This window comes from Pogona vitticeps, chromosome 2 (genome assembly GCF_051106095.1).
Source record: "Pogona vitticeps strain Pit_001003342236 chromosome 2, PviZW2.1, whole genome shotgun sequence".
NCBI classification, from domain to species: domain Eukaryota; kingdom Metazoa; phylum Chordata; class Lepidosauria; order Squamata; family Agamidae; genus Pogona; species Pogona vitticeps.
Window position 1 is genome coordinate 132,956,928 of NC_135784.1, and position 26,766 is coordinate 132,983,693.

Sequence of the window (26,766 nt, forward strand, 5' to 3'; positions counted from 1 at the left end):
GGACAGTTTTCTTCTAAATGGTTACAGAGCCAGCTGTGCAGAAGAACAAAATTCAAGTTTCTGGAACAGCACAACATTTTTCAGCACGGTTACAAAAATGAACAGCAGCAACAATAGCCCATCCCTTTCAGCCCTGCTTTGATTGAAAGAGTAAAACTCCCCCAAATCTCTTTTATTCCAGAAAGCTTTTTTTTTCCAGTGTCAGGATCTCTGCACCAGTTTTAGATTTCTGAGTACAAAGGCATAATAACATATATATTAGTAGAAACACACACACACAACATAAAAAGTCTATTAATATCTCTCCAGGCTTTGGTCTGGTATTTGCTGATAGCAAGCTGATGTAAATGCTGCCTGACTTTTTTTGTTTTTAAGCTATAGGAAATCAATTAATTGATCTATGTGTTCCAATGGCATCCGTTGCTTATGAGAATAATGAATTGGGATAATAAGGGAGGTGCTTTTCAGAAGGCTTTTATTTAATGCAACACCCCTGCCATGTTCAGGAGATCCAGACAATGTCATCTTCCATTTGCACCATTCCCCCCTTTTCCCCTTCATTTCTGCCACCTTTTTTTCCTTCATTTCTTCCACCTTTTTTTCTCAGACTGGGAAAAAATATCTGTCACGGAAGGAGGAGCAATACAACTGCACAATATATTTTGCTTATATAAGAACTGTCCATCAGGAAACATACACTCTTCCCCCCCCGTGTGTGTGTGTGTGTGTGTGTGCGTGTGTGCGTGTGTGCGTGCGCGCGCGCGCACGCACGTACGTACGTGCGCACGCACACATGTGCATGTGTGCAATGATATGAAGTGAGTAAAGGAAAGAGGCCATAGTCAAGAGATCCGAGTGCTGAAGAGCTTTGCACTGCCTAATGATCCCCAAGGCTTTTTTCCCCCAGCTACTAGCACGGAACAAAGGTTGATAGGATTGTTGATTTAATGCAAGACAAACCCATCTCCTGCTTCAGTCTGTTCTTAAGAATGGATATAGGTAAGCACCTGACAGAAAGAGAGGGTGGGGTGGGACACCCTACTTTGAGGAACCTTCTGCCCTCCAGATATTTAAGAAGTACTCCCACTCCCATGATGCCTCGTTATTGGCAAAACTGGTTGGCACTGATGAAGACTGGGATTCAGCAACACCTGAAGGGCAAGAGTCTCCCAGCCCTGATGGAGACAAGAGACCTCCATATGTTTCCCTGCAATCTAATCAAAAAGCAATTCACAGAAGAGATAGTTGCCAGTGGGAAGACAACAGATGATAGATAAACATTCCCATGGGCATAATCCTCACTTGAATTTGGGGCCCTGCTGCTGTTATGCAATTTTACTAGGCAAAGGCATGACTTCCCTCCATCACAGCTAGTTTGGCTCTGGTTTCAAGTGTCCCCAAACACCACTGCGATGGGACTGCAGTTCGCTCCACCGTTCCATTTCTGGAATACAGTACACAAGAAATCAGAAATGGGACAAAACACCAGTTGCCTCCATAGAGAGGATGTTAAGTTAATACCAGCTGGGCCTTACAAGAATCAGGGCAGAAACAGATTTTACAATAGATTGTTCATCCTTAGAGGAAAGAATTCTTTAAGAGCTGAAAGCAGCAAAATCTCCCAGCAGAGGCTTTCTTCTTCCTTTTGTTGTTCCTCTTAGATCTCCTCCTTCTCTCCTCTCCACTCCTCCTAGAGGTATCATCCTGGCTATCTCAACTTCAGAGACAGCAGGTCTCCACAGTGATGCCAGGTAGCATTCAAATCAGCCTCCTGAGCAGTCAGTCGGTTTGTCTCTTTCCTATGCCTGTTTTTCAATTTATGCTCCATTGAATGATGAATTGTAATAATCTGTATTTTTCAATTCTCATTACTAGCATTTTGCATATTCAGCTGATAATGCTGATAATGCTACTGTCACTTTGAATGCTCATTACTGCCCTCTTTTCCCCACCTCACTTGGTCTCTACTCTTCTATCATGTCTTATATAGCCTTATTGGTCTGCTCCATCTGTCCAAGAAAAGTCTATCGTAATCTGCAAAAGTTCACACTGAAATAAATGTTAGTCGTTCAGGTGCCACAAGACTTTTGTTTCTTTTTCTTTTCTTTTCTTTTCTTTTCTTTTCTTTTCTTTTCTTTTCTTTTCTTTTCTTTTCTTTTCTTTTCTTTTCTTTTCTTTCTTTCTTTCTTTCTTTCTTTCTTTTTCCTTACATGTCTTACTATGGGACTGTCTGCACTTTATTTCTGTGATGTATTCATTAGCTTTAGTACTTCTCCATTGGTCATCTTCTCAATCCAAGAAATTCAGAATACCCTGCAACATATCCCTATTTCTAATATTTCATTTTTTAAAAAACAGCTGCCTTGATAAAGTTCACAGTTTAGCTCTATACAGTGGAGTTAAGAATACATAGTACCAAAATCTTCTCATCTAACATCATTTGCAAATTAGCCTGCCTTGTTTTGTGATTGATCTTCAAGAACTTAAAACACAGGATTCCAGAAGTTCAATATATCAAACATGAAAGTCTACCTGAATCATATCTTTCCCACACTAATATGTTTTCAGCTCTAATCATGGTCTATCTGTAACATCTGTTTCTGCCATAAGTGAGAATTGTTTCTGGAAGCGAGTGAGCTATCCAAATACACAAAGGCCAGGTCAGATCAGAACTGCCACTCCCAGTGCCTTTACATCATGTCTCAGCCTTGCATAATGAAATAAATAAAATCAGAAGTACATGCAATAGTGGTGGAAGAGTGTAGATGTGGAAATTGCCACATCTATTGATTGAGAGTATTTTGGGAAACCTGTAGCTACTTACTTTCATGCCAGAACTCAGAACTTGGAAAAGTTATTAAACCAGCACACCTAGAATCCATCAACAAGCATGGGATCTAACCACTCCATCTGTAAAATTCTGGGAGTTGTAGTCTCACCTTTGCTTCAAGTCCACATTCTGAATGCAGACCATCCTGGTCAGAGCCCCTCCCACACATACACAAACACACAAACACACACACACACCTGATTCAACCTTAAAAGGTCAGATAGCTTTCAGATCTGCATCTGACACAGCTCAACCAGTGCTTCAGAAGCAAATGTTAAAATCACCCAAGGCCCTCTGCTACTGTGTCATCGTTCCAAAGAATATGCACAAGGAGAAACAGTTTTAAGGCTGACCTTGATTAGTTAAGCCGTGGGCATGAAGGCAGCCTTTTCTAAAAGGTTTGCCAAGGTATTGTTTTAAATTGGCCTTTCTTCCTGCTGATGCCTGAGCCACAAAGCTGCCTTTGAAGATGTTTCCAAGGGTGTGACTGGTATAGAATTCTGACCATCAGAATTCTGACTCAGGCACCACCCATGCAGATCATATTGCACCAGTGTTCAAAGCGCTCCACTGCCTGCTCGCACACTTCTGAGCCCAATTTACACTGCTAGCATTGACATTTACAGTACTGGCTGGCTGAGTACCTATTTAACCTGAAAGACTGCCTTCTCCTCTCCTTTCTGCTCACATGCTACTGAGGCCCTTCTGTTGGCTTCATCAGAAGCAAAGGAGAGGATGACCACAGAGAGGGATGTTTCCCATGTTTCCCATGCAGTATCTCCTCTGTGGAACACTCTCGCCAGTGTTCCTTTCTGAGGGTCACCACCAGCCAAAACTCTCCTTATTCTCCCAAGCAGCTGAGGTACTTCAGAGATAGCTCAGCAGCTTCGGTCTCTGGCTGCAGAGCGAGAGGCTGGGAGTTCGATTCCCCACTGTGCCTCCTTGACAGGGGCTGGACTTGACGATCCATAATGTCATTTCCAGATCTTTAGTTCAAAGGTGGTGGCGGTTTTAAAATTCTTGCTAACAGTTTCAATTTTTTAAAAAACCTGCTGATCTCTCTCTATGTTGTTGTTATATTTTAATTCTGCTAAGATTTTGGGAATCTCCAGTAGAAAAGGGCAGTATATAAATATTTGAGCAAACATACAGCTCCAATTCACCCCAATCTAATATTTTAATTCTAAATATGACTGCCTGATGCTCCAGAGTAATGGTGGGTGGAGGTGAAGAGAGACCCACAATTAATCTCCCCTTCTATCTTGCCTCCTTTCATTTCCTTTTCACAGACATGTTTGACTAAGGGGAAGCTATCAACTCCTTTCACATTTCACAGCCTGCATTCATATTTCATCTTCTGGCTGCCTAAACAAATGAATCCCCTCACCACAGACACAAAGCCATCCCTGGAGCAGAAAATGGGAGCTGTTACCGAGCCAGCAGACAGCAGCACTCCACCACATTTTGAGTTTGCAAAGAAAAGACGGATGTCATCTCCCGTTAGAAATGCAGGGGGGAATTCAGTGAAGCTGAATGCAATTATCTGTGCTGAAATTCTGGCCAGCCTGCTGAGAGGAAAAAAATTGTGGCAAGATGGCTTTTGCACTGAAATTTTGCTGGCACATCATTTTAGGACACTTGAATTAATACCCTTACTAGTTTGATGGCATTTTATTTAAAAAGTGGCTGCATAAACTGGGGCAAACTAACTTTCTCCCTGGGTGAGTTTAGAGTCTCTTCATTGTTGTTTAGTTGTTAAGTCGTGTCCGACTCTTTGTAACCCCATGGACCAGAGCACACCAGGCCCTCCTGTCTTCCACTGCCTCCCAGAGTTGGGTCAAATTCATGTTGGTAGCTTTGATGACACTGTCCAACCATCTTGTCCTCTGTCGTCCCCTTCTCCTCTTGCCTTCACATTTTCCCAACATCAGGGTCTTTTCCAGGGAGTCTTCTCTTCTCATGAGATGCCCAAAATACTGGAGCCTCAGCTTCAGGAACTGTCCTTCCAGTGAGCACTCAGGGTTGATTTCTTTCAGAACAGATAGGTTTGTTCTCCTTGCAGTCCAGGGGACTCTCAAGAGCCTCCTCCAGCACCACAATTCAAAAGCATCAATTCTTCGGTGGTCAGCCTTCTTTATGGTCCAGCTCTCACTTCCATACATCACTACAGGAAAAACCATAGCTTTGACTATGCGGACCTTTGTCAGCAAGGTGATGTCTCTGCTTTTTAATATATTGTCTAGATCTGTCATCGCTTTCCTACCAAGAAGCAGGCATCTTTTCATTTCATGGCTGTTGTCACCATCTGCAGTGATCATGGAGCCCAAGAAAGTAAAATCTGTCACTTTAACAGAGTCTCTTTAACAGAGATTATTCTTGCATGCCTTATGAGTCTGCTGCATATATTTCTCACATCCATACAGTAGACAGAATTATGAACTATTTGTTTTTATTTATCTATAGACCTACTCCACATCAAAGATTTTGAAATGGTGTTTGATAAATTCAAACAACCAAATAAAATATACCTATGTAAATAAAAACAAATGCATTAATAACATCATCTCTGGAGTTTATCCATCAGGAAATGTGCATCTGAGAAGAAAAGTCTTCTGCGAAGACCAAATATAAATTTATTTATTTATTTATTTATTTATTTGTTTATTTATTTATTTATTTATTTATTTATTTATACCCCGCCTATCTAGTCAATTGTGACCACTCTAGGCGGCTAGTAGTGCAGGTAGCATTGCTCCATTTTGGTTCAGTCAAAATGAGTGTGATCTCTGGGACTGAAGCAAAATGATTGCTCCTTTGCTGAATTTGCTTAATGATCTTGAGAAATATCCTTGCTACTCACCTACAGAGGGAAAGAGAGAGGAAGTTTTCTATTTCTTTTTACTTGTTGTTTATGCATCAGTAATATTTGAAAGATCTTTTTAGAGCCCTTTCAAAACATCACTATGTTCTTGTCAGTTAGCAACAATTAAAAAATAATTGAAAACTTCCTCTCCTTCCTTAACACAGGCCAGTAGCAATGAAGTTTTCCATTTCGCAAGATAATTAAGCAGCTAAGGCAAAGCACAGAGAAGGAATGTGATTTTTCCCCCTTTCCTATTAAAGGGAAAGAAGATGAGGCTACACTGTGCTAAACAGGGTCACTTGAGGTGCAGTGTGATTGATCCTTGCATGTGGATGCAAGGTTTGCTCCAAATGACAGACCTTATTTCAAAACAGCCCTGTTTAATACGATCTAGAGCAATTCAGGCCAGGATAATTGGGCATTTAGTTGAACTGCCTGAGAAAGACAGGTTTTTATATAGTATTTCCAGCTCAGAACAAGCAGATACATGCCATTGTTTGTTAGCTCAGTCATAGCATAAAATATTTTGTGTTGCCTATGTCTTGAACAGATACCCTGTGGAATGTAGTGGATAGAGTGACAGGAGTTGTTGTGGGTTTTTCGAGCTCTTTGGCCATGTTCTGAAAGTTGTTCTTCCTGATGTTTCGCCAGTCTCTGTGGCCGGCATCTTCAGAGGACTGGAGTAGGAACTCTGTCCATGAACAGAGTGACAGGAGGTCTGAATTCAAGTCCCTGCTCAGCTATGGAAATTCACTGGGGGAGTGGAACTGATAAAACCAGTCTTTAAATCTCATTTACCTTGAAAATCCTATTATGTCAGTTCCAGCTTGATGGCACATACCATAAAATGTCTTAAGCAGGCAACTGAAACTCCTTGTCTTTACAAAAGACCTGTTTCCTGCAGAAATCCTGAATCAATACTGTTGCCTGCATGTCTGCAATCTCTTTGGGGGAATGGCCAGAGGGACTGTCATGATGACACCTCCACTTCAAAATTTACTACTGCATCATTAGACAATACATCCCCCAACGTCCAGCTTCATCTTTCCCCCTCTCTTTTTTAACTGCCAACTAGCACATCCTCATGAGGAGGGCACTTGGATTTCTGCCACAGGGGACAACAGGGCCAAATGAGGATGAAATATTCAAAGCCGCAGCAGCGTCATCTCTAGACTCATTTGTAGTTTTAAAAATGTGGAGCAATTCTGTAGATTGCATCCTAGCATGGAGGTCACTGGGGCTGTGTGCCAGATTTCCAGGGGGCGAGCGGGGGAACCAAACTACTGACCAAAGGAGCCAAATATCAGCCTGATTTTTTTGTAGTCTGGATCAAAGTGGAAGGGCCAGAATCAGTTCTGGAGCAGAACAAAGTGAATTCACAAAGCAATTGGGGTCCAGAACACAAATCAAATTGGATGGGGCACAAACAGCCACATCTTATTTTCTTTCTTTCTTTTTTTTAAGCAAACTTTTTAAAGGCCTAATATGGAAGCCTCTGAAGCTAGCGGCCCAAATCTTGGCAGCTTTATTTCTCCTCTTTAAGATATGTCATGTCTACATATTTCTTTTACATAGCACAAAATTGAAAGTCACAGCAATTGTTGGTTTTTAAGTTGTAAACCCATGGCAAGCTTATAAATCTCTTCCAAGCTGGGATACGAACAACTCTGTACTAAACCAGGATCTCTCTGGAAGTTCAGAATTGGCCTCCAGAGCAGATTAGGGAACCTGAGTATAGCCTTAGTGGTCAATAATGAGGCACAAAAAATTTTCCATGCATGTGTTGAAAATTGTTCCCCTTTAACTAATATGCCCCATAGGATGGGATGTTGCAAGGAAGGGACTCTTCTCCCTCTGGCACTGCCCCCTCCTCACACAGCTTTAATGAAGGAAGCACAAGCCCATATCTAAGCACAAGCTTAGATATTATTAACAGTAACGAGCCTTTGGAGGGAAAGGGGGGCACTGAATGATTAGTATTCTAGGAATCATTGCCTATGAACCAACCATGCTACTGGGCAAAGCAAGAGTCTGCAGCGTTGAAGGCACCAGAAGAACCAGGTGGCCACAATCTGCTGTTTCAATGGACAAAGAATTATAGGGTGCAGGTGCAAGGCGGGAATTCATAGATTATTGAACAAGCACAGATGTAGAATCTTTTTTCCCCCAATTAAAACCTCTCTTCAGTTTTGAAGGCAGCTCTGTTCTGAAGAGTGGCTGTGAAAATCCAAGCTCTCCTTCATTTTACTCTGCTGAACGGCTTGCTTCTTGGAGGTATTGAACAACATCTGCAAACTCCAGAGACTGCCTTTAAATGATTCTCACTCCAGGCCATACAGAGATAACAGCCACCGGAGAGGTGGTTAAATGTTGTTTTCCCTCTTATGCAATTGCTAACTCAGAAATAGCTCATTTAATGCAGTCTGGCGTCAGATACTATAGCTGACAGTCCAGATTAAAAAACCATGGGGGGGGTAGCAAAATGACCTTCATCTGATGATAAAGGACATGGCCAAATATAACTTACCTTACTTTTGGTACCATGTTTCAGTAACTCAGTGCTCCATCTTGTACACAGCAAGCAGAGCTGACCCAAGCCGTTTTGCTATCTGAGTCAGACAACTACAGGGGCATCATCCTCTTCCCCCTTCCTCTAAGTATAAAAGCTGCCAAGATGGTAGCAGGCCAGTGCCTTCCACAGGATGGAAGCCTTATAAAACCATTGCAAAGAGTCTTGGGGACCCTTAAAGGCTAACATATTTTATTTGGCATAAGCATTTGCAGAGTGTAGCCCACTGCTTCAGGCGCAAGTGAAGTCTACAAACACTTGTGCCAAATAATACATGCTAAAAGTGCCCCAAGATTCTTTAGTGTTCTTCACTGTGCTTGGAAGTGAAAGGAAAGTCCGATGCTGTAAAGAAAAATACTGCATAGGAACCCGGAATGTAAGATCTATGAACCTTGGGAAGCTGGAGGTGGTCAAACAGGAGATGGCAAGAATAAACATTGACATCCTGGGTGTCAGTGAACTAAAATGGACAGGAATGGGTGAATTCAATTCAGATGATTATCATATCTACTATTGTGGGCAAGAATCCCGTAGAAGGAATGGAGTAGCCCTCATAGTCAACAAAAGAGTGGGAAAAGCTGTAATGGGATATAATCTCAAGAATGATAAAATTATGTCAATACGAATCCAAGGCAGATCTTTCAACATTACAGTAATCCAAGTTTATGCACCAACCACCAATGCTGAGGAGACTGAAATTGACCAATTCTATGAAGACTTACAACAACTTCTAAAACTGACACCAAAGAAAGATGTTCTTCTCATTCTAGGGGATTGGGATGCTAAAGTGGGGAGTCAAAAGATAAAAGGAACAACAGGAAAGTTTGGCTTTGGAGTTCAAAATGAAGCAGGGCAACGGCTAATAGAGTTTTGTCAAGAGAACAAGCTGGTCATCACAAACACTCTTTTCCAACAACACAAGAGACGACTCTACACATGGAAATCACCAGATGGGCAATACCGAAATCTGATTGATTATATTCTCTGCAGCCAAAGATGGAGAAGCTCTATACAGTCAGCAAAGACAAGACCTGGAGCTGATTGTGGCTCTGATCATCAGCTTCTCATAGCAAAATTCAAGCTTAAACTGAAGAGAGTAGGAAAAACCACTGGGCTAGTCAGGTATAATCTAAACCACATCCCTTATGAATACACAGTGGAAGTGAAGAACAGATTTAAGGAACTAGATTTGGTGGACAGAGTGCCTGAAGAACTTTGGATAGAGGCTCGTAACATTGTCCAGGAGGCAGCAACAAAAACCATCCCAAAGAAAAGGAAATGCAAGAAAGCAAAGTAGCTGTCCAACGAGGCCTTAGAAATAGAAGAGAGGAGAAGGGAAACAAAATGCAAGGGAGATAGGGAAAATTACAGAAAACTGAATGCAGACTTCCAAAGAATAGCAAGGAGAGACAAGAGGGCCTTCTTAAATGAAAAATGCAATGAAATAGAGGAAAATAATAGAAAAGGAAAAACCAGAGATCTGTTCAGGAAAATTGGAGATATTAGAGGAATATTTTGTGCAAAGATGGACATGATAAAGGACAAAAATGATACAGACCTTACAGAAGCAGAAGACATCAAGAAGAGGTGGCAAGAATACACAGAGGAATTATATCAGAAAGATTTGGATATCCCGGACAACCCAGGCAATGTAGTTGCTGACCTTTTCTGTAATGCAGAGTCCTGCATTATGATGTGCTTTATTCAACCCCTCATTGTTTTTTCATGGTTTTAAAGACAAAGGCTTTTAAAGTGGGTAAACAGTTGTTTGTTCTCTGTTTTCTGAAACCAGTGAGCCAGGAATGACAACTTTGGGAATGCTGTTACAGACATTCCTTTAAAGCAGACCAGCATTTTGATCAATGTTTGCATGTAATGACTGAACCACTCCTCTCTCATCTGTTGCTACCTCGAGTCTGATTGTTTATGCTCCTTATTGACAAGGAATATTTTTACTTATTTTATTGTAACAGAAAAGTGTACCTTGCTGTTGAGAACAGGAGAGATACACAGTGCTGTCATCAGTGGGCACAGGTATGTGAAAAGTCAACAGCAGCAGCTATTGACGACACAGCTGGAGAGAAACTAGGTAGCCAGAGGAGAAAAGGACCACCTGTAGTCGTGTCAAAACTCATAGCTATCTGCTACTGAATTGACAAGGTCTTGCAAAGGTGGAAATTTCCACACAGTCAGAATCTACAAGCTGCACCTGGAATGGGCTGATAAAGAGAGTGTTATTTACATGGGGAGTACACAGAGTGTGGGAGCAGGTGGGAGACATTGTGTTCTAAGTACCAAGTGCGGGTAAACATTGGAAGACAGTCAACATGACAAGAAAAGTGAAAACAGGAGAGTGCACAGAAGTATGTTGAGAGCCAGTGAACTCTGTATGTATGTTCATGTGCATGGTCTTTGCCCAACACAGGGTGTACCAGATTGTTGTAGAAGGATACATTGCATGACCAGAATACTGTAGATGGGGCTCCTTAATCATGTTGCTCTATGAAAGGTCTGGCTGCTAAAAGAGTTTCTGCTAGCTCCTTCTCTCCTCTGATTTATAATATGTGAAAAACGTTATGGGATCAGAACTCATCCTGGGTTAATCTCTGTGTTTTAGGCTGCAATCTACTGGTGCAGGAGTAAATTTAGAAGTGTAGATGTGCATATCATGACAGTCCCTATACTCGCCCTGCCCTTTTAGCAAAGTGCAGAAACGCAGGCAGACAGATCCATCTCTATCATCAAGCGAGGAGCAGATCTTTTGTAAAGTTGCTGAGTCTTACGTTGCCCACTGGAGGCAAAACCACCCTCAAATATCTTTGCCTTACAGTAAGCAGAGGTTGCAACAACGTCATGTTCCTGAGAATATCCACTTCCTTCACAGCTACTGTGAAGATTGCAGCTGTGTTCAGAGGAACAAATCATTAAGAATAGGAGTGCAGGAAGTGGGATATCCCCATGGAATAATGGAATAAAGAACCTCAGCTTCCTTCTCGTTAACAATGTTGTTTTCACTCTTGGCTGTCTTTCAGGCAGCTTGCTGTACAATTCACCTGTCCCTCAACACAGGTACATATATCTTCCATCTGCTTCAACACAGCAGAGGCTGTGGATTTGTCAATCATTTCTAGACTCAAAACTAACCAGACCATTTCTGGCCCATAGATGTTAGTATTTCTATTCAAACAAGCATCAGCAGGAATAATCACAGTAGCAGTACTTTTCACATAAAACTTGCCCATCTGACAGATCTATTCCAACAGACTGTTTTTTACACAGATGGTCATGAAACACACACAGTGCAGGTGGGTGAGTAGAAAGGCTCACATTGTCTCTGTCAAAATTATATCTTTCTCTGAATTCCTAGAACAAAAGGTGGTCAGGAAGAGCCACATTTTGCTTGCTTGAAAGCCACTTGTCTGCCAGGAGCAAGGGTGTTCATCTCTAATTAGAGTTTAAATTTTTTTTTCCAGGCATGACAACATTGTAAAAACTTTTGTGCATTTTACATTGATGTTTTTGTGAAAAATTCACAGAGGTGGGTGATTTTTGTGCAAAAAATCTCATATTTTATGTAAATCAAAAAAACTGGCCGTATATCTATAATACAAGGCAATCCACAAAACCCATACTGCTGGTTTAAAATTGCTGGTCTTTTTTTTGCTCCTGGGCAAGAGTGAAAAATCCAGCATCTCCTGACAATTTTTTTAAACATCAAGACCCTCTTTCTCATCCAGGATGAGAAAAATCTGTGTGCGTATGTGATATCATTTGCCAGAAGTTCCTAAATGTACACATGTCTTCCCCAGATAGGAAAACCACTTTACCTACCACCTAAATTCAGTGCCACCCCTATCATTACACAGAATGAGGCAGTCACCCTAGGTGGCACGTACTCAGTGGGTACTGTTCTGTAGCCATTGCCCTACACCAGAAGACAGAGTTGTGAGTTCTAGCCACCCTGCCCTGCATCCTCTAAGGTAACCTGTGGCCCTCAACTGGGGTGAGAAAAAATACGCTATGACTGGTGCTCAAGTAAAATTTGATTACTAGCCCCTTTGGTTGGTGAAATAATAGGAGGGGCGTCGTTTCATCATTTACCTCAGGCAGAAATATGCGTTGGGTTGGCTCTGCTTGAATCATACACCAAAGCTCTGCAGCCACAAACACAAGAAGAGAACAGGCAAGCTGTCAAGAACGAAGCAAACCCTTACACGCTGAAACAAAAGCCTTCGGGACTTTCTTCGTTCTTCTCGTTAAGCTCTAAAAAGACAGATTCCATCTGGTTAGGAAATTGGACAAGTGGGCCTGTCATTCTGTACGTGATTAGAGGAAGGAGCAGAAATAAAGCTTTCAGTCCAAGTCACTGAGGTCAGGATCCACAAGAAATTGGTCCTCTGCCAGACAACCGCTGCCCTTGTGGGTCAGCCTCTGGCAACTGCCTTGACTGCTGCCCAGCACTGAAATGAACATTAATTCCCACTGGAGTTCTGACTAGGCTTTTGAGGAGCCAGCGCAAAGGGCTGACGGACACTGGACACCACTGGGATCTTTGAAGGGCAGCTTCTCCCGTGGCTGAGGGAAACTGACGTATTTTCATTGCACCACAGAGCCAATAATGTTAACTGCTTTGTGCCCAAAGAAATCAAAAGGGGACACTCATCTATTTTGCATTCAGGAGTTTAGAATGGAGCACTAAATTCCTGAAGCAAACAGAGACCTCCTCCTGTCTCACCAATAGACTGTTATCTAAAAAGCTCATTCCAAGGGGGTAGGATAGAATTCAGTTAGCTTTTGTGCCCATTTGGGTAAGAAAAATCATACGGAAAAATGATTGTACAACTAGCTGCCCTACCAATGAGAAGGAGAAATTAAGACCTGCTAGGATATTGCTGTATACAGAGTGAGAAATCCTAGATGTTTAAGCAGGATTCAGAAAAAGAAAAAAAGACTAAAGATCATATTGGAAATATATCCTAGATACTGGAGAATATCAGAGAATTTCAGGAGCAAAACAGCCTCTATTTTATAGGTAAAGGTAAAGGTAAAAGTACCCCTTGACATTTTTAGTCCAGTCGTGTCCAACTCTAGAGGGTGGTGCTCATCCCGTTTTCAAGCCATAGAGCCGGCGCTTGTCTGAAGACAGTTTCCGTTGTCACGTGGCCAGCGTGACTAGTGAACACCGTTTTACCTTCCCACCAAGATGGTACCTATTTATCTACTCGCATATACATGCTTTCGAACTGCTAGGTTGGCGAGGAGCTGGGACAAAGCAACAGGAGCTCACTCCATCGTGTGGATTTGATCTCACGACTGCTGGTCTTCTGACCCTGCAGCACAGGCTTCTGTGGTTTAGCCCGCAGCGCCACCACATTTCTATTTTATAGATTACACCAAATCCTTTGACTGTGGAACATAAAAGGCTATTGACTGTTCTAAAAGAAACAGGTATACCACAAGACTTGACTGCTCTGATGTGTAACCTGTACAGTACTCTAGACAGAGGCTACTGTTTAGGCAAAAGACAGAAAGAGAATTGGTTTACCCTTGGCAAAAAAAATGTCATACCAGGGTATATTTTATCAACCTATCCGTTCAGCCTATAGACAGAGCATATCATATGAAATGTTGGGTTAGATTCAAGGGTGGAAACTGGTGGAAGAAAAATCCACATTTTAAGATATGGAGGTAACACCATGTAACTGGAAAATAGTAATGACTTGAAACAATTACTGCTGAAGATGAAAGAAGAAAGAGCACGATCAGAATTGCAATTAACACAAAAATAATAACTCCAGAAGAATTACATATATTTAACATTGGCAATGAAGAAATATGTCAGTGATTTTCAGTCACCAATCAAAACGAAGACTGCAGCCAAGAAATGACAAGAAGATTGAGATTTGCAATGCCAGCTGTGAGGCAGCTAGAAAAGATCCGTAAATGTAAGAATGTGTGGCTGGAGGCCAAGGCCAAGTTCATCTATACTATGGTCCCGATCACTGTGTATGGATGTGAATACCTGGCAATAAAGAAAACTAATGGGGGAGTCAATTCATTCAAAATATAATGCTGGAAGAAAGGTTTATAGATATCACAGACCTCCAGAAAGAGGTGTCAGTGGGTCACGCCAAGCCTGAACTCCTACTAGGAGCTGGAAAGGACTAAACAGAGGCTATCATGCTTTAATATCATGAGGGGAAAGGCCTCACTGGGAAAAACAAATAATGCTAGGAAAAACAGAAGGTAAGAAGAAAAAGAATGTAACATGAGGTAGATTGACTCAACAAAGGAAGCTGTGGCTTTGGGTTTGCAAGAACTAAAGGGGGCTGCTAATGAGGAGACCTTTTGGAGGCCATAAATGCATAAGCTGGAAATGACCTGACAACACATAACCATGAAGACTTCGTGACAGTCCACAGAATGGCTTCAGACCACAACAGGGACTTTTAGGATTCCAGGAAAGCAAGAGCCTGTGAATTCTGCTCTACCATATTTTGTGTTTTGTGGTTTAGAAAATGCTGAATTCCAGCAAAGTGCACAGTGTGAATAATAGATAACTGCTAGCTGTCTGTTTAAAAACTATGTCATTTCTTATATTGATTGTGGCTGACTACAGAGAATGCATTAGTTTCCTGTGAATTTCGAATGTTATTTTTTTTTCCTCTTTATTTCACATAGTTACTAAATATGATTGTGACAATATCCCCTAAATGCTGGCTTCTTACTACGGGATGGTAAACCTTGTTCTCCGCAGTCTTTTTAAGTTCAGTTCCCGTCAGTCCAGCCAGCACAGCCAGTGATGAGGGACGATGGGGGTCGTACTTCTGTAAAATGCAAAGAGACCCAGGGTCCCCAGTCCTTTCTATAACACCTGGCCAGAAAACTTCATTAGCTAGCCACTGTCTAACTGGAAACTGGCTCTGTCCTTTTCAGATTAATTAATAATACTTATGCAGTGCTTCACCAAGTTACCTGGCAGCATTTCAAGCATACTATCTTGTAACCTTTTCCAGCACGGTTGTAGGGCCCTTCGCTCCCCAGATCTTAGGGATTTAAGTTCAATGAGACCCACTCAGCATGGGCAACATTAAGGGGCTGTAGCAGTTGTGGTCGTGCCAGCCATCCAAAGGACCAAAGGTTCCTTTACAATAACCTTGTAAGTTGGGTCAGTAGTAACTCCATATTGCCGATGTGGGTCTGAGATGGAACGAATGGCTCCAAGGTATCTAGCAAATTCATAACAGAGGCAAGCTTTCTGTTTAGTGCTTTCTGATTCATTGGTCAGTCTCTTTAACAACCCTTAAAAACCTGTTCCTCTCACCCTTTTTCTTTGTCTCTCTTTTCTGCTTTGGCCTGAGGCATACCTGAAATCTTTATTCCCTAAAGCAGGGAAAGAGGGAAGAGGCAGACAAAAGAGCCGGAAAGGGACAGGAAGGATGGAAATGTTTCATCAGCAGCTTTAAAGCTACAACACAAGCTGCAACACCATCCTTGTTTACCCATCCAGACCAAGGAACCATCCTTCATATCTTTCAAAAAATCTGTTCAAGCCTTAGATGCCAGGCTCCTCTGATATCTCGTCAGCAATTAGTAATACTGTACAGCAGAAGCAAATAGCTGACTTCCTGGTGCTAGCTTAAGCTGCTAGCAGCATATTTATTTTTCTTATTCATTAAAATATTTCTATCCCAGCATCAATAAGTACTGTAAGTGCTCACAGCAGCTAACAAGAAGGCAGCCAACATAACATTCAAGAAGGCAGCTAACATAACATCTGTTCTGACCACGCATGGTCAGAACACTTGAGGGTACCACAGGGCCACGTGCAGGAGTCCTGTCCTTGAAATATGCCAAACGCCCCCACCCCACCACTCTTCTCCAGCTGTCCATACATTCAGATGGGGGGGGGAGAGATTGCTGTCCCTGAGGCTCGTGCCCACAGCAAAGCTTGCCATGCTGGCCAGGGGATTCTGGAAGCTGCAGTCTCACAAAGTACGCTTCCGAGTTCTGGCTGACAGCGTCTGTGTGCCACTAGAGGCTTTGCCTCAGTCAGAGTCCCTAGTGGTGCACAGAAGCTGTCCCACACAGAAGCAGAGCCCACTCACTCCTTTCACAATGGAGCTTTCGACATGTAACCCAGCCAGTGCAGAGACACTCTCTCCTGCCATTCAGGCATGTGGACAGCAGGGAAAAGTTGCCACCATGGCTGGGCTGTATGGTCACATTTTGTGGCCGCTGGAGCGAGGATAGCCCATACAACTCCTCTCCCACCACCCCATGTATGTTCATTCAAGGGAAATGTTTGTGTGAATCTCTCTCTCTCTCTCTCTCTTAACAAAACCATTCAAAAAGATCGTGAAAGCATTAACAATGACAAAACAAAAATATAAACCATAAGTCATAACAAACATACTCCATCCTTTTGAAGAATGGAGCTCCTTACATTGCCATGAAAGCTCGCACTGAAATACATTTCAGGCAAAGGAAGGAAGGAAGGAAAGAAGGAGGGAAGGAGGGAAAGAAAGAAAGAGAGTTGGGGCAACTTAAAGAGGGAGAGGTTAGTCTTTAAGGTGCCACAACATTTTATTGTCTTTATTTTTTTTCATGTTTGCTTTGTTTTTGCCTGATATGCTAACGCAGCTACCTCTCCTAAAACTACCGAAACACATTTGTTAGTCTTAAAGGTGCCACAACACACTTTGACTTTGTTTTTCTTGCTGCTGAAACAGATCAACACAGCAATGTCTCTGAAAACTGAAAACATTAGAGAAGGATGTAACACTAAACTATTAAGAAGTACAAAGATAAACTTCCAACACTTTGGTAATAGCTGATAAATCACCCTATCAACTTTAATTAAGCCCGGAAGACTTGTTAAAAGAAACAGGTCTTTGAAGCCTGCCAGAAAGAAATTGAAGAAAAGAAGCCAAATAAACCTCCAAGGAACTCCTTTCAAGTGCTGTTTCTTAAGCGGCAATCCTGTCATAACGCCTGGCAGCAGAGGGATAAGCACAAGGCTGTCGGTGAATTCTGGAAGCGGTAGCTCAATGGTGCCAGACCTTGGGTAACCCAGGTGTTCTTGGACTGCAATTCCCAAAGCCTTCACCAGCAGCTGTGTCGGCTGGAGTTTCTGGGAGTTGCAGTCCAAGAACACCTGGTTATTCAAGGTTGAGAAGCACTGCTGTAGTCCAAAAAGGTGAATTTTCAAGCTATACAGAGCCCAGTCTCCAATACAAATTAAGGGGCAAACCACCTGTGCTAGTAGGAGGTCCATGGCTAAATGTCCCTCAGGCTGGCATTTTGTTTTTAAGAGGTTAAATATGGCTTTCACGATACTTAGGATTGTAGCTGCAGCACTAGGCCAAGAAGGTCCTTAACTTCTTTTTCTGGATTCTTCTTTTCTTCCTGTCTGATTGCTACCCCTCCCAATCCTTTGAGGATAAAAAATGATGCCATCCCTAAGCCCCTATGCTATGAGAGGTGCAAATACATTCCCAGATGAGCCCACCTTCTTCTTGTACACCCTAAAACAACCACAAAGCAAGTTTGTGGCTTGAAAAGATCATAGTATAAAAAAATAATACTACACCAGTCATCAGTGCTCTGAACACAATTTAAACATTTATCACTGGGGAAGCCCAGGAGGATCACAACTTTCCCTGTCTGTGGCTGCTCTCTGTGCTCTGTCTAATGGCCAAAGTCACTACTGGGGAGCCTATGGGCCTCCAGCAGCCACAGAATAACTGCTCTCATCATCCTTCACCATGGCCAGGCTGGCTGGGGTTAATGAGAAGTTGAATTCAATAATATCTAGAAGTCCCCAACACCATCCTAAGGAGAAGCACATTTAGAAGGGCTGCCTTCAACTGCTATCCCATTGTTGGGTGGCTGCTGGTCCTTCTATACAAAGGACTGCATTCTCTGTGAAGGTGTCCTCTCTTTGAAGGAGTGGCCAACCAGCCTAGTTCTGGCTGAAAGGTTAAAAACCTTTAAATAGGGAGAGCAATGGGAACCTCGAAAATGCCCACCAACAGCATGCATGCACCTTGGCTGTGGATTCAGCAGACACACAAGCCACAGTCTCCCCCGCTACGTGAGAAGTGTTGCTTTTCTATTTAAATTATAGTAATTATTTCTGTGGTTGTTGTGGGTTTTTCGGGCTCTTTGGCCATGTTCTGAACGTTGTTCTTCCTAACGTTTCGCCAGTTTCTGTGGCCGGCATCTTCAGAGGACTGTCCTCTGAAGATGCCGGCCACAGAGACTGGCGAAACGTTAGGAAGAACAACGTTCAGAACATGGCCAAAGAGCCCGGAAAACCCGCAACAACCATTAGATCCCGGCTGTGAAAGCCTTCACAAATACAATTATTTCTGTACTTGCTTGCTGGAAGCACTTCACACAGGTCTTTCTGGAGATTAATCAAGTTCTCTTGAATTGTTGTTGTTTAGTCGTTTAGTCGTGTCCGACTCTTTGTGACCCCATAGACCAGAGCACGCCAGACCCTCCTGTCTTCCACTGCCTGCCAGAGTTTGGTCAAATTCATGTTGGTAGCTTCGATGACACTGCCCAACCATCTCGTCCTCTGTCGCCTCCCTCTCGTCTTGCCTTCACGCGTTCCCAACATCAGGCTCTTTTCCAGGGAGTCTTTTCTTCTCATGAGATGGCCAAAGTATTGGAGCCTCAGCTTCAGGATCTGTCCTTCCAATTCTTAAATAAGACAGCTATCCAGCTGTTCAAAATCTCACTGACAGGAATGTGCAAGGAGGGAACAGTGAGAATGGGTATGCTAGGTCCCAAAGATCAGAAGGAAGAGTTGGTATTCTGGACTATAACTCCCAGAATCCCCTAGTCATTGTCCACTAACCATGCTAGCTGGAAAGTTCCAGGGGCTGTAGTCAAAAAAGGAACTTTTCCCTAGCTCTGGCTCCTGCTTCAGACAGAATTTCTGTTTCTGTCTTCAGATTCAAGGAGTTTTTTTTAATCTGTGGAGGCTCTCCAAACATAGAGAATGCCAATTTTCTTGCTTTTAAGTTCATACTTCCCAGGAAATCTCCACAACACAAAATGCTTTCCATTGCAGATGTCTACCTCGAATACAAAGAAGGGTGGTAGCAACAACAGTGATGCTGGGAGGGAGAGCTTCCTTACTCTTCCTTCTTAAATCTTTGTATGCGGTTCAGTACACCTGTACAATGTTCAACTCCCTTTAGGTGCATCCGACTTCTTAAAAATGGCTGCTTCAAAGTTATAAATCTCGAACTCTCTCCTAGAGATTCACAGCAGCCTCATGAAGTTCTAGATCTGACTTGACAGGACCTAAGGTTAATGCCACATGAATTTATTTCAACTCATAATAAAAATATATGTAAGTTAGGAGGGAAGGCTTTATATTTGGCTCTTGTTCAAAATTATTTCTATCTGCCCTGCGGCTGTGAAGCAGTATAAGTGAAAGAGAAAAACAAAGAAGAATGGACAACGTATCAACACAATATTTCATGGTTTTATTGACAGAAGGTAGCAGAACACAGGGCTGTGTCTCCTTCCCAAACATTGGTGGGGAGAGAACTCAAACCTCAAATACAGAATGCTGTGTGTGGCAAATAGACAGCATAAAAATTCTTGGGAAGACATTTTAAGACACAATTTGGCAAAGCACACCACAGCTAAAGCCCCTAATCTTAAATAACCCAGACAGATAGAAGTACTTCAGCAATCCCTATGGGATTTCTGGAAATGGTCATTATATTTGAACAGCTTGGCTGTAAAATGATGTCTCAGACCTTGCTGAATGCTGTGCCTCATTAAAAGAGTAAAAAACCCCTCCCTTGAGGATACTATTCTGTTGTCATCGGAGCCTCAATGCTCATCAGCATGACTCACAAATAGCAACAACTACCACCATCTTTACTGCATACTGGAACAGGTGAGCCCCCTGAAGAACCTTATTCCCTTCTTTAATAGCAAGTAATTCTCACTAGGAAACCAGCAAAATGGAGTGTCTTTAGACAATAAGCAGAAATCACAGAAAAATGCATATTTCTAAAATCAGCTCTTTCTGGAAACCTTCAGATGCAACCAGAGTGCCAGTAACCCAAAAGATCTTCATCATCTTTCCTCCACTCAACTCATTATGGAAGAACCACAAGGAATGACATGCAGAGGTCAACGGTCCTCCGAGCCGAAGTTCTGGTGTTGATTAACATTATGCCAATGTTGGAATACAATGTGCCCGGTGGTGCATGGGAGGAGGCCTCTGTATCACACATATGGGAGGGAGGGAGGGGGAGAAGACATATTGAATATGACAGAGGAGTGTATGGAAGATCATCTTCTCCCTTGAGGACGTGGTTCCTGGGCAAAGAATTTATTTTACAGGTAGAAGGTCTCAGCTTCTACTCCTGGCATCTTCAGAGTTGAGAAGCAACTAGAATCTTAGAATTGTAGGGAAGGCAGTCCAGGCATCATCAAGCCCAGCCCCCTGGCAAAGCCGGAAATCCACAGCTGAAGCATCCCTGACAGATGGGAAACTCCAATGAAGGGACTCCAACCATCCTTTGAAGTAGCATCTCCTAACATTCAGTCTTTTCTTTTAATTTGAATCCACTGTTTTCAAGTCACAAAAGACATGCTTTCTCCATCTTCCACAGGGCAGCCCTTCAAATTTTCAGAGATAGCTAATAGGTATAACCTCTCAATCTCCTCTTTTCCAGGCAAAACTGGAAAGTCCATTAACGATTATCCATAGAGCTTGGTTTCCAGAATTTTGGCTGCCCTCTTCTGGATACTTTCCAGTTTCTACTGTCAGTATCCTTTTTAAAATGTGATGCCCACATTACTGGACACATTACTCCAGATGACGTCTGGCCGAAGCACAATAGTGGGGGGTACTATTCCTTTCCTTAGTCTGGATACTATACTTTGTTGATGCAACCAAGTATTGCACACGTGTGTTTTGCTGCCCCCTTTTCAAAAGAAGCTGGGGTTTCTGGGAGTTGCAGTCCAAGAACGCCTTGGTTCACACAAACACTTCCCTTGAATGAACATACATGGGGTGGTGGGAGAGGAGTTGCATGGGCTATCCTCGCTCCAGCGATCACAAAATGTGACCATATAGCTCTACTTGTTTTCCTCTCTTTTGAAGAGGGGGGATTACATTTGCCTACCTTAAGTCTTCAGGGACCTCACCTGTTCTCTGAGATTATAGATATAGGCTCTGTGGTCACATCTCCAAGTTTCTTTAGTACCCTTGGATGCAGTTCATCGGGCCCTTCAGATTTTAATTCATTTAAAGTAGCTAGGTGTTCCTATGTCACCTCTTCATTTATCTTGAGCAACAGTGCTTGACGGTCTCCATTATTCTGTTGGGAGCAGGCTATACTCTAGTTATATCTGATTAGTTCCTTTCCCAATAACAAAGCTATAACTAAGCAATACTACAGCTGTACTTTCACAAGGAAGAACTCACTCCTTCATCAGTTGCAGCGAACCAAACAGGTTGTAGTCCATGAAAGTCTTTATGGTACCACAAGATTCCTTTTTCGCTTCACACTGTAATTGTAATGTTTTCATCATATTTATAGCATATAGCCTCACTAAATTTTATTTGTTTTATTTATCTAAAATGTTTTTATCCTGCCTTTCTCCTTAAAAGGACCCAATGTGACTTAAATGGTGGAAGTGGAATATTGTGTGTTGAATATAGATAGCTCATGCTACTACATTTAGAAGTTTTTAAAGAAATAAAGAAAAAACTGACTATTGTAGTTACTTTTGAGAAATTAAAAAGTAAAACATTGATTTTAATTACTTTTTAAAGCTCTGAAACTATAGTTCCTTTTAAAAACCAAATTTTCAAGTTTTCAATAAGCCCAGTTTTAAAAATATGGAAACAGGCAATAGGAAAGACCTTTCCCCGCTCAGCACCATGGAGAGCAGCTGCCAATCATATGAGACCACACTAGACTAGATGCACAAGCAAGAAGCTGCTGCTTTATACCACATCAAACTGCATCACTAAATTTCTCTTATAAGTCCAGCTAGCATTCACAATAATTTTCGGAGGGCCCTGTCTAGATTCCTCCACCAGCTGAAGAGTGGCAGATTTCTATACAAGGAGGAAAAGTCTGTTTATGTGTCTGGCATACATCTTCCTTATGCCTGCTACTTTCATTGCTGTCATTAAAGTCTGCCTTGACCACCTGAATTTTAATTAATATCCATATTCCTCTGTATTATTCTGCTAGTTGACTGGATAGCTCAGTAGCTTAGGTATCTGGTCGAGGAGCCGGAGGTTGGACATTCAGTTCCCTACTGTGCCTCCTAAGGACAGAGCCAGCCTGAGTAGCTTGGCAAGCTGCACAGTCTCAGAACGCTCCCATGAGAAGGGAACGGTAAACCACTTCTGAGGACAGTATTGTCTACCTGAAAAACCCTGAAAAAGGTCATCATAAGAATTGACTTGATGGATGATGGTGATGATGATGATTCAAAAATACCAGACACAGCCAATCAAAATTATAAAAATATTATCATCATTATCAGCTTTAAAACAAAAGTCCTGATGTATTTTTTTCTGTTTTCTTTGGCACTGCCATCTCATCTGAAAATAGCACCCTTCTTTCTTTTGACTGCATTTCATATTAGTACGACTTTCATTCTGATGTAAAAATCCTTAAGGAATTTCACACTGGAAAGGTGAGAAGTATAATTGTTGAACAAATAAGCAACCAAAATGTTTTAGAAATGGTGTATACCAGTATCCACAGGGATATGTTTTGTACATGTGTATCTGATGTAATGTGGAGGCTTAACACTCTGTTCCTCACCCAGCCAAAACAGTTATATGGTTACAATGCTGAAATTATTTGATAAGGAAGAATACATGATACTGAAAAATAGGGGCTACAATACATAGGCTTAATCATTTAGCTCCTCCTTATAAGGAGGCCCTTTATTGGGGTTTTGATGAAGTTTAAATCTAGAACTGATAAGCTGCTTCTGAGATAAAAGTAGGGTTTTCCCAAGAGGACAGGTGTGAACTGGGTTGCATCAATACACCTGTGCAGCCCTAGATCTTCTCCAATGTCTGCCAAACACATGGCTAGAAGGGTCAATGGTTACTCAGTATTGCCCAGAAATTCTTTCCTGTGTTCAGCATGTCAGGGAATGTCTGTGAACACCAGTTTTCGGACCATTTCTTAAATAATATTGAACATGATCTGAATATGTTCAGAATAAGGGTGGGCAAAGGTGATTCTCCAGATGATTTTGGATGACAGCTCTCATAATACTTTGCCATGGGCTATCCTGGTTAGGTCTCCTTGAGGTTGTAGAGCAAAAATACCAAGCACTTTGGGCCTGTCTGCACAGGCTCAATTAGCCTGCACTAGCCTGGTGCAGGCTAATAGGGTCACATGTTGAGATAATAACAATCTTGCATGCTTTGTAACACTGGGTATCAGTAGGAAGGAGGTTTTTAGGACCTGAAGAGATTCTCTCCTTTTCCACTGACCTATTGCTAAAATTCTTTTTCCCACCTCTCCTTTCTTTGTTTGTTTGCTTCACCTCCTTTTTTCTTTATTAGTGTCCCTCCACTTCTGATATGTAACCAAGCAGCCAGCATGAATAGTCTGTCTCCCACATGGTCGAGACTCACTTGTTTTTTCTTTTTATCCCTTTGATTGTAATTACAGACAGCAACTGTAAGTAAATATATCTTCTTTTGTACTTTGAATCCTTCTAGAATGATTTAATATCAAATACTGAAATAGCTAGTGGTGACTCTATGGATATAGAAGAAATTGGAAGTGGTACTTTAATATGTGAATTAATCAATCCTAATACTCTAAGTGATGTTATGTCCATGATTTGCCATGTAACATGCAAAGTGCTTCAGGCTTAGATGACAAATGCTTTTCACTGCACATTGAAAATGGAGACTACATAGTACAGAAAAATAATGAAATATTCATCATACCTTTTTTTCTACCTTAAATGCTTCTAGAGTTATTTTATACCAGCAAAGTGATTATCTGTGAATAGGGTTAGTGATTAGACTGGGCTGATTTCTCTACATTTCTTATTCTAACAAAAAGAGAATGACCAAAATAATTTTCCCAACATCACTTGGGGTCAAACAGAGGTCTGGTATGCTACTTCGTGCAATCCTCACATCTCGCCCTCAAGTAACCCCATTTTTTGTCCATCTTCTGCTAGGAATTCACCATATCATAAAGTGGCTTAAGAAGAAAACTACAGGAAGTGATTTTTTAAAAAAGGCTAATAGGGCAAGACAGACGCTCTGCCTTGCTTACAAAAGAAAAAGAAAAAGAAATGCTAGGCTCCAACCAAGGTTGGACTGATTCTGGCAACCTGCTTCGTTTTTAACTCCTTTTTAAGAAACCACAGGGTGCAGTGCTTGAAACCCTCTCTGGACTTCTCCTTTGGTCAGAAATACAGCTTTCCTCCAACCTTTCAAATATGAAGGAGGAAGGAAACCGAGCTGGAGCCAAGACTCTTTGGGGAGGGGGGGCCAGGCTGGAAGAAGCAGCAACAGCTCTGGCAGCCGTCCCTGCATGGACACTCCAGCCCCTTGGCTGTGCACTGGCAAGCAACCATGCAATTGAGCCAGACTTGTACTGTCACAAGCCAATCTATCTTCTCTTTGCCCTTTCTTCTTCTCTGATCATTCGCTTTTTCCTTTTTATTTAAAAAAATTTGACAGACAGAAACTCCCAATCTTCCTGCTGCTGAATCTGCAAAGAAAAAAACACCCCTTGTTACTCTTCCCCCACCCCTTTATTCCCACTATCTGCCCTTCCCTAATACAGTCCTTTTTTAAACATTCATTTCTCTGCCCCTCTGCAAAGGAGCAGAGGAAGTGTTTACTTTGCCAATACCCTGAAGTGGCTATCTTCATAAGCCACTTCATGATCCAGGAAATTCCCAAAGGCAGACAATTTGACAGCTTGCTTTGGTTCATTTCCAGTGATCACATGCATTGGAAACAAACCAAAACAGAGCAATCTTATCTTCACCAAAATAGCAGAAGCCTCTGTCAGGGGCCCAGAAAGCTGCAGGTAAGAATTCAGGTAGAGATGGTTTGGTTCGCTCTAGCAATTACATGTGTGATCACTGGAAAAAAAGGAGTGGACCAACCTGTCCCCACAATGGACCAAACAGTGGACTAAATGCCCATCTGATGACACCCTATAACCAAAATTTCATGAGAACTAGATTAGGACAGAGAGAAGCTGAAATCTACCCTTGCTGGAATTTTCAAATGGTGGGTTACAGTAGACTATCTGTTCTGAACAAAGACATACACACTAAGCAGGAGGGTAAAATTAAACATGATAGTACATCATGCATCAAAACTAATCCTAACATTTGACAAAGCAAAAGGAGCCATTTAAGCAATACATTTTAGGACAGCAGATGATTCATTACTCATTTAATTGTGTTTGACTGAGGAGGAGGACAACAGTGTTTGGACTTCCCACCTCAGGCATCAACAGAACTCCAACTGTTGCTAGAGAAGCTCACGTTACCACTTCCAAGAGTGTGCTTTTCTTGCAGTTAATTATCACTCAGCTACAGGTTGCAGCTACAGGTATTCGTGTATTTTTCTTTTTAAAAACACGTCCTTTCTGCATGCAAATTTATTTTTCTACTACATCTCTGGAGGATCATTGACAATGTAATGCAATTTGCAAGTGTTCCTATTATCATGTCCATATCATGTGGCCTTTTTTAACAAGCCATCACTCTTCATTTAGCCTTTCCCTGAGATTCTAGCTAAAATACACTGTAAACCATTTTGCTGGAAGGTCAGATTCGGATCCAGCAAAGGCATTTTGCAGAAGCTAGAAGTGAGCTGGTGTCAGTTTGCTCCACAGCTCTGTAGAAATCAGAATCAGACCTCACCTTCTGAAAGCACTCGGTACTTAGCCTCTCATTATGCGAACACCTTTTTTTATCGATATGCCATTCTAAAAGGTTCCAGAAAATACCATGAACAATTCATGGCAGAATTTAACCACCACCTGGCTTTGTGATCTGATAATTGACTGGCCTGATTAAACCTGTGGGTGTTCAGATAAAACAGTCATTAGCGAATGTAGTAACTTCACTAGCTATGGATAAGCAAAAAAAAAAACAAACCCTTCCAAATGTCTACTTTAAAAGGGAGGAGGGTGAAAAGGGATTCAAAAGTGAATGTTTCGCAAACTAATTCACACACACACTTCAAAAAGACTAAGATTGGAAACATTCTGAAAATGTATTCTAAATAATAATTGTCCCATCGCTATATCTGTGGTATCTCTGCTCCTATACCATTACAGTAGTTTGCTGTTGCAGCATTCATCCTACAGAATCCTGTGTTACTGGGTCAGCATTGAGGGAAAAGAAAGTCTCTTTTTGAGGAATCTTTGTCCTTTGTCATGAGAGAGAGCCACTCAAACACCTTTTCCTCAGGAGAGGTGCATGTGACGAACCTAA

At 41.9% G+C, this 26,766-nt stretch overlaps 1 protein-coding gene across 4 annotated transcripts in view; it reads right to left on the minus strand.

The window, feature by feature from the left end:
• Positions 1–26,766, minus strand: part of MGAT5B (alpha-1,6-mannosylglycoprotein 6-beta-N-acetylglucosaminyltransferase B) — a 228,410-nt gene that overhangs the window by 174,941 nt on the left and 26,703 nt on the right. Inside the window, exon 1 of one of the 4 annotated variants that reach the window (XM_072990467.2) lies at positions 17,202–17,291. The exons of 2 other annotated variants lie outside the window; for them this stretch is intronic. The gene's annotated coding sequence lies outside the window, so the exon portion shown is untranslated. Of the gene's footprint in view, positions 1–12,363; positions 12,386–17,201; positions 17,292–26,766 lie in introns of those variants that run through there. One more of the 4 variants, XM_078385991.1, reaches the window with a different exon arrangement.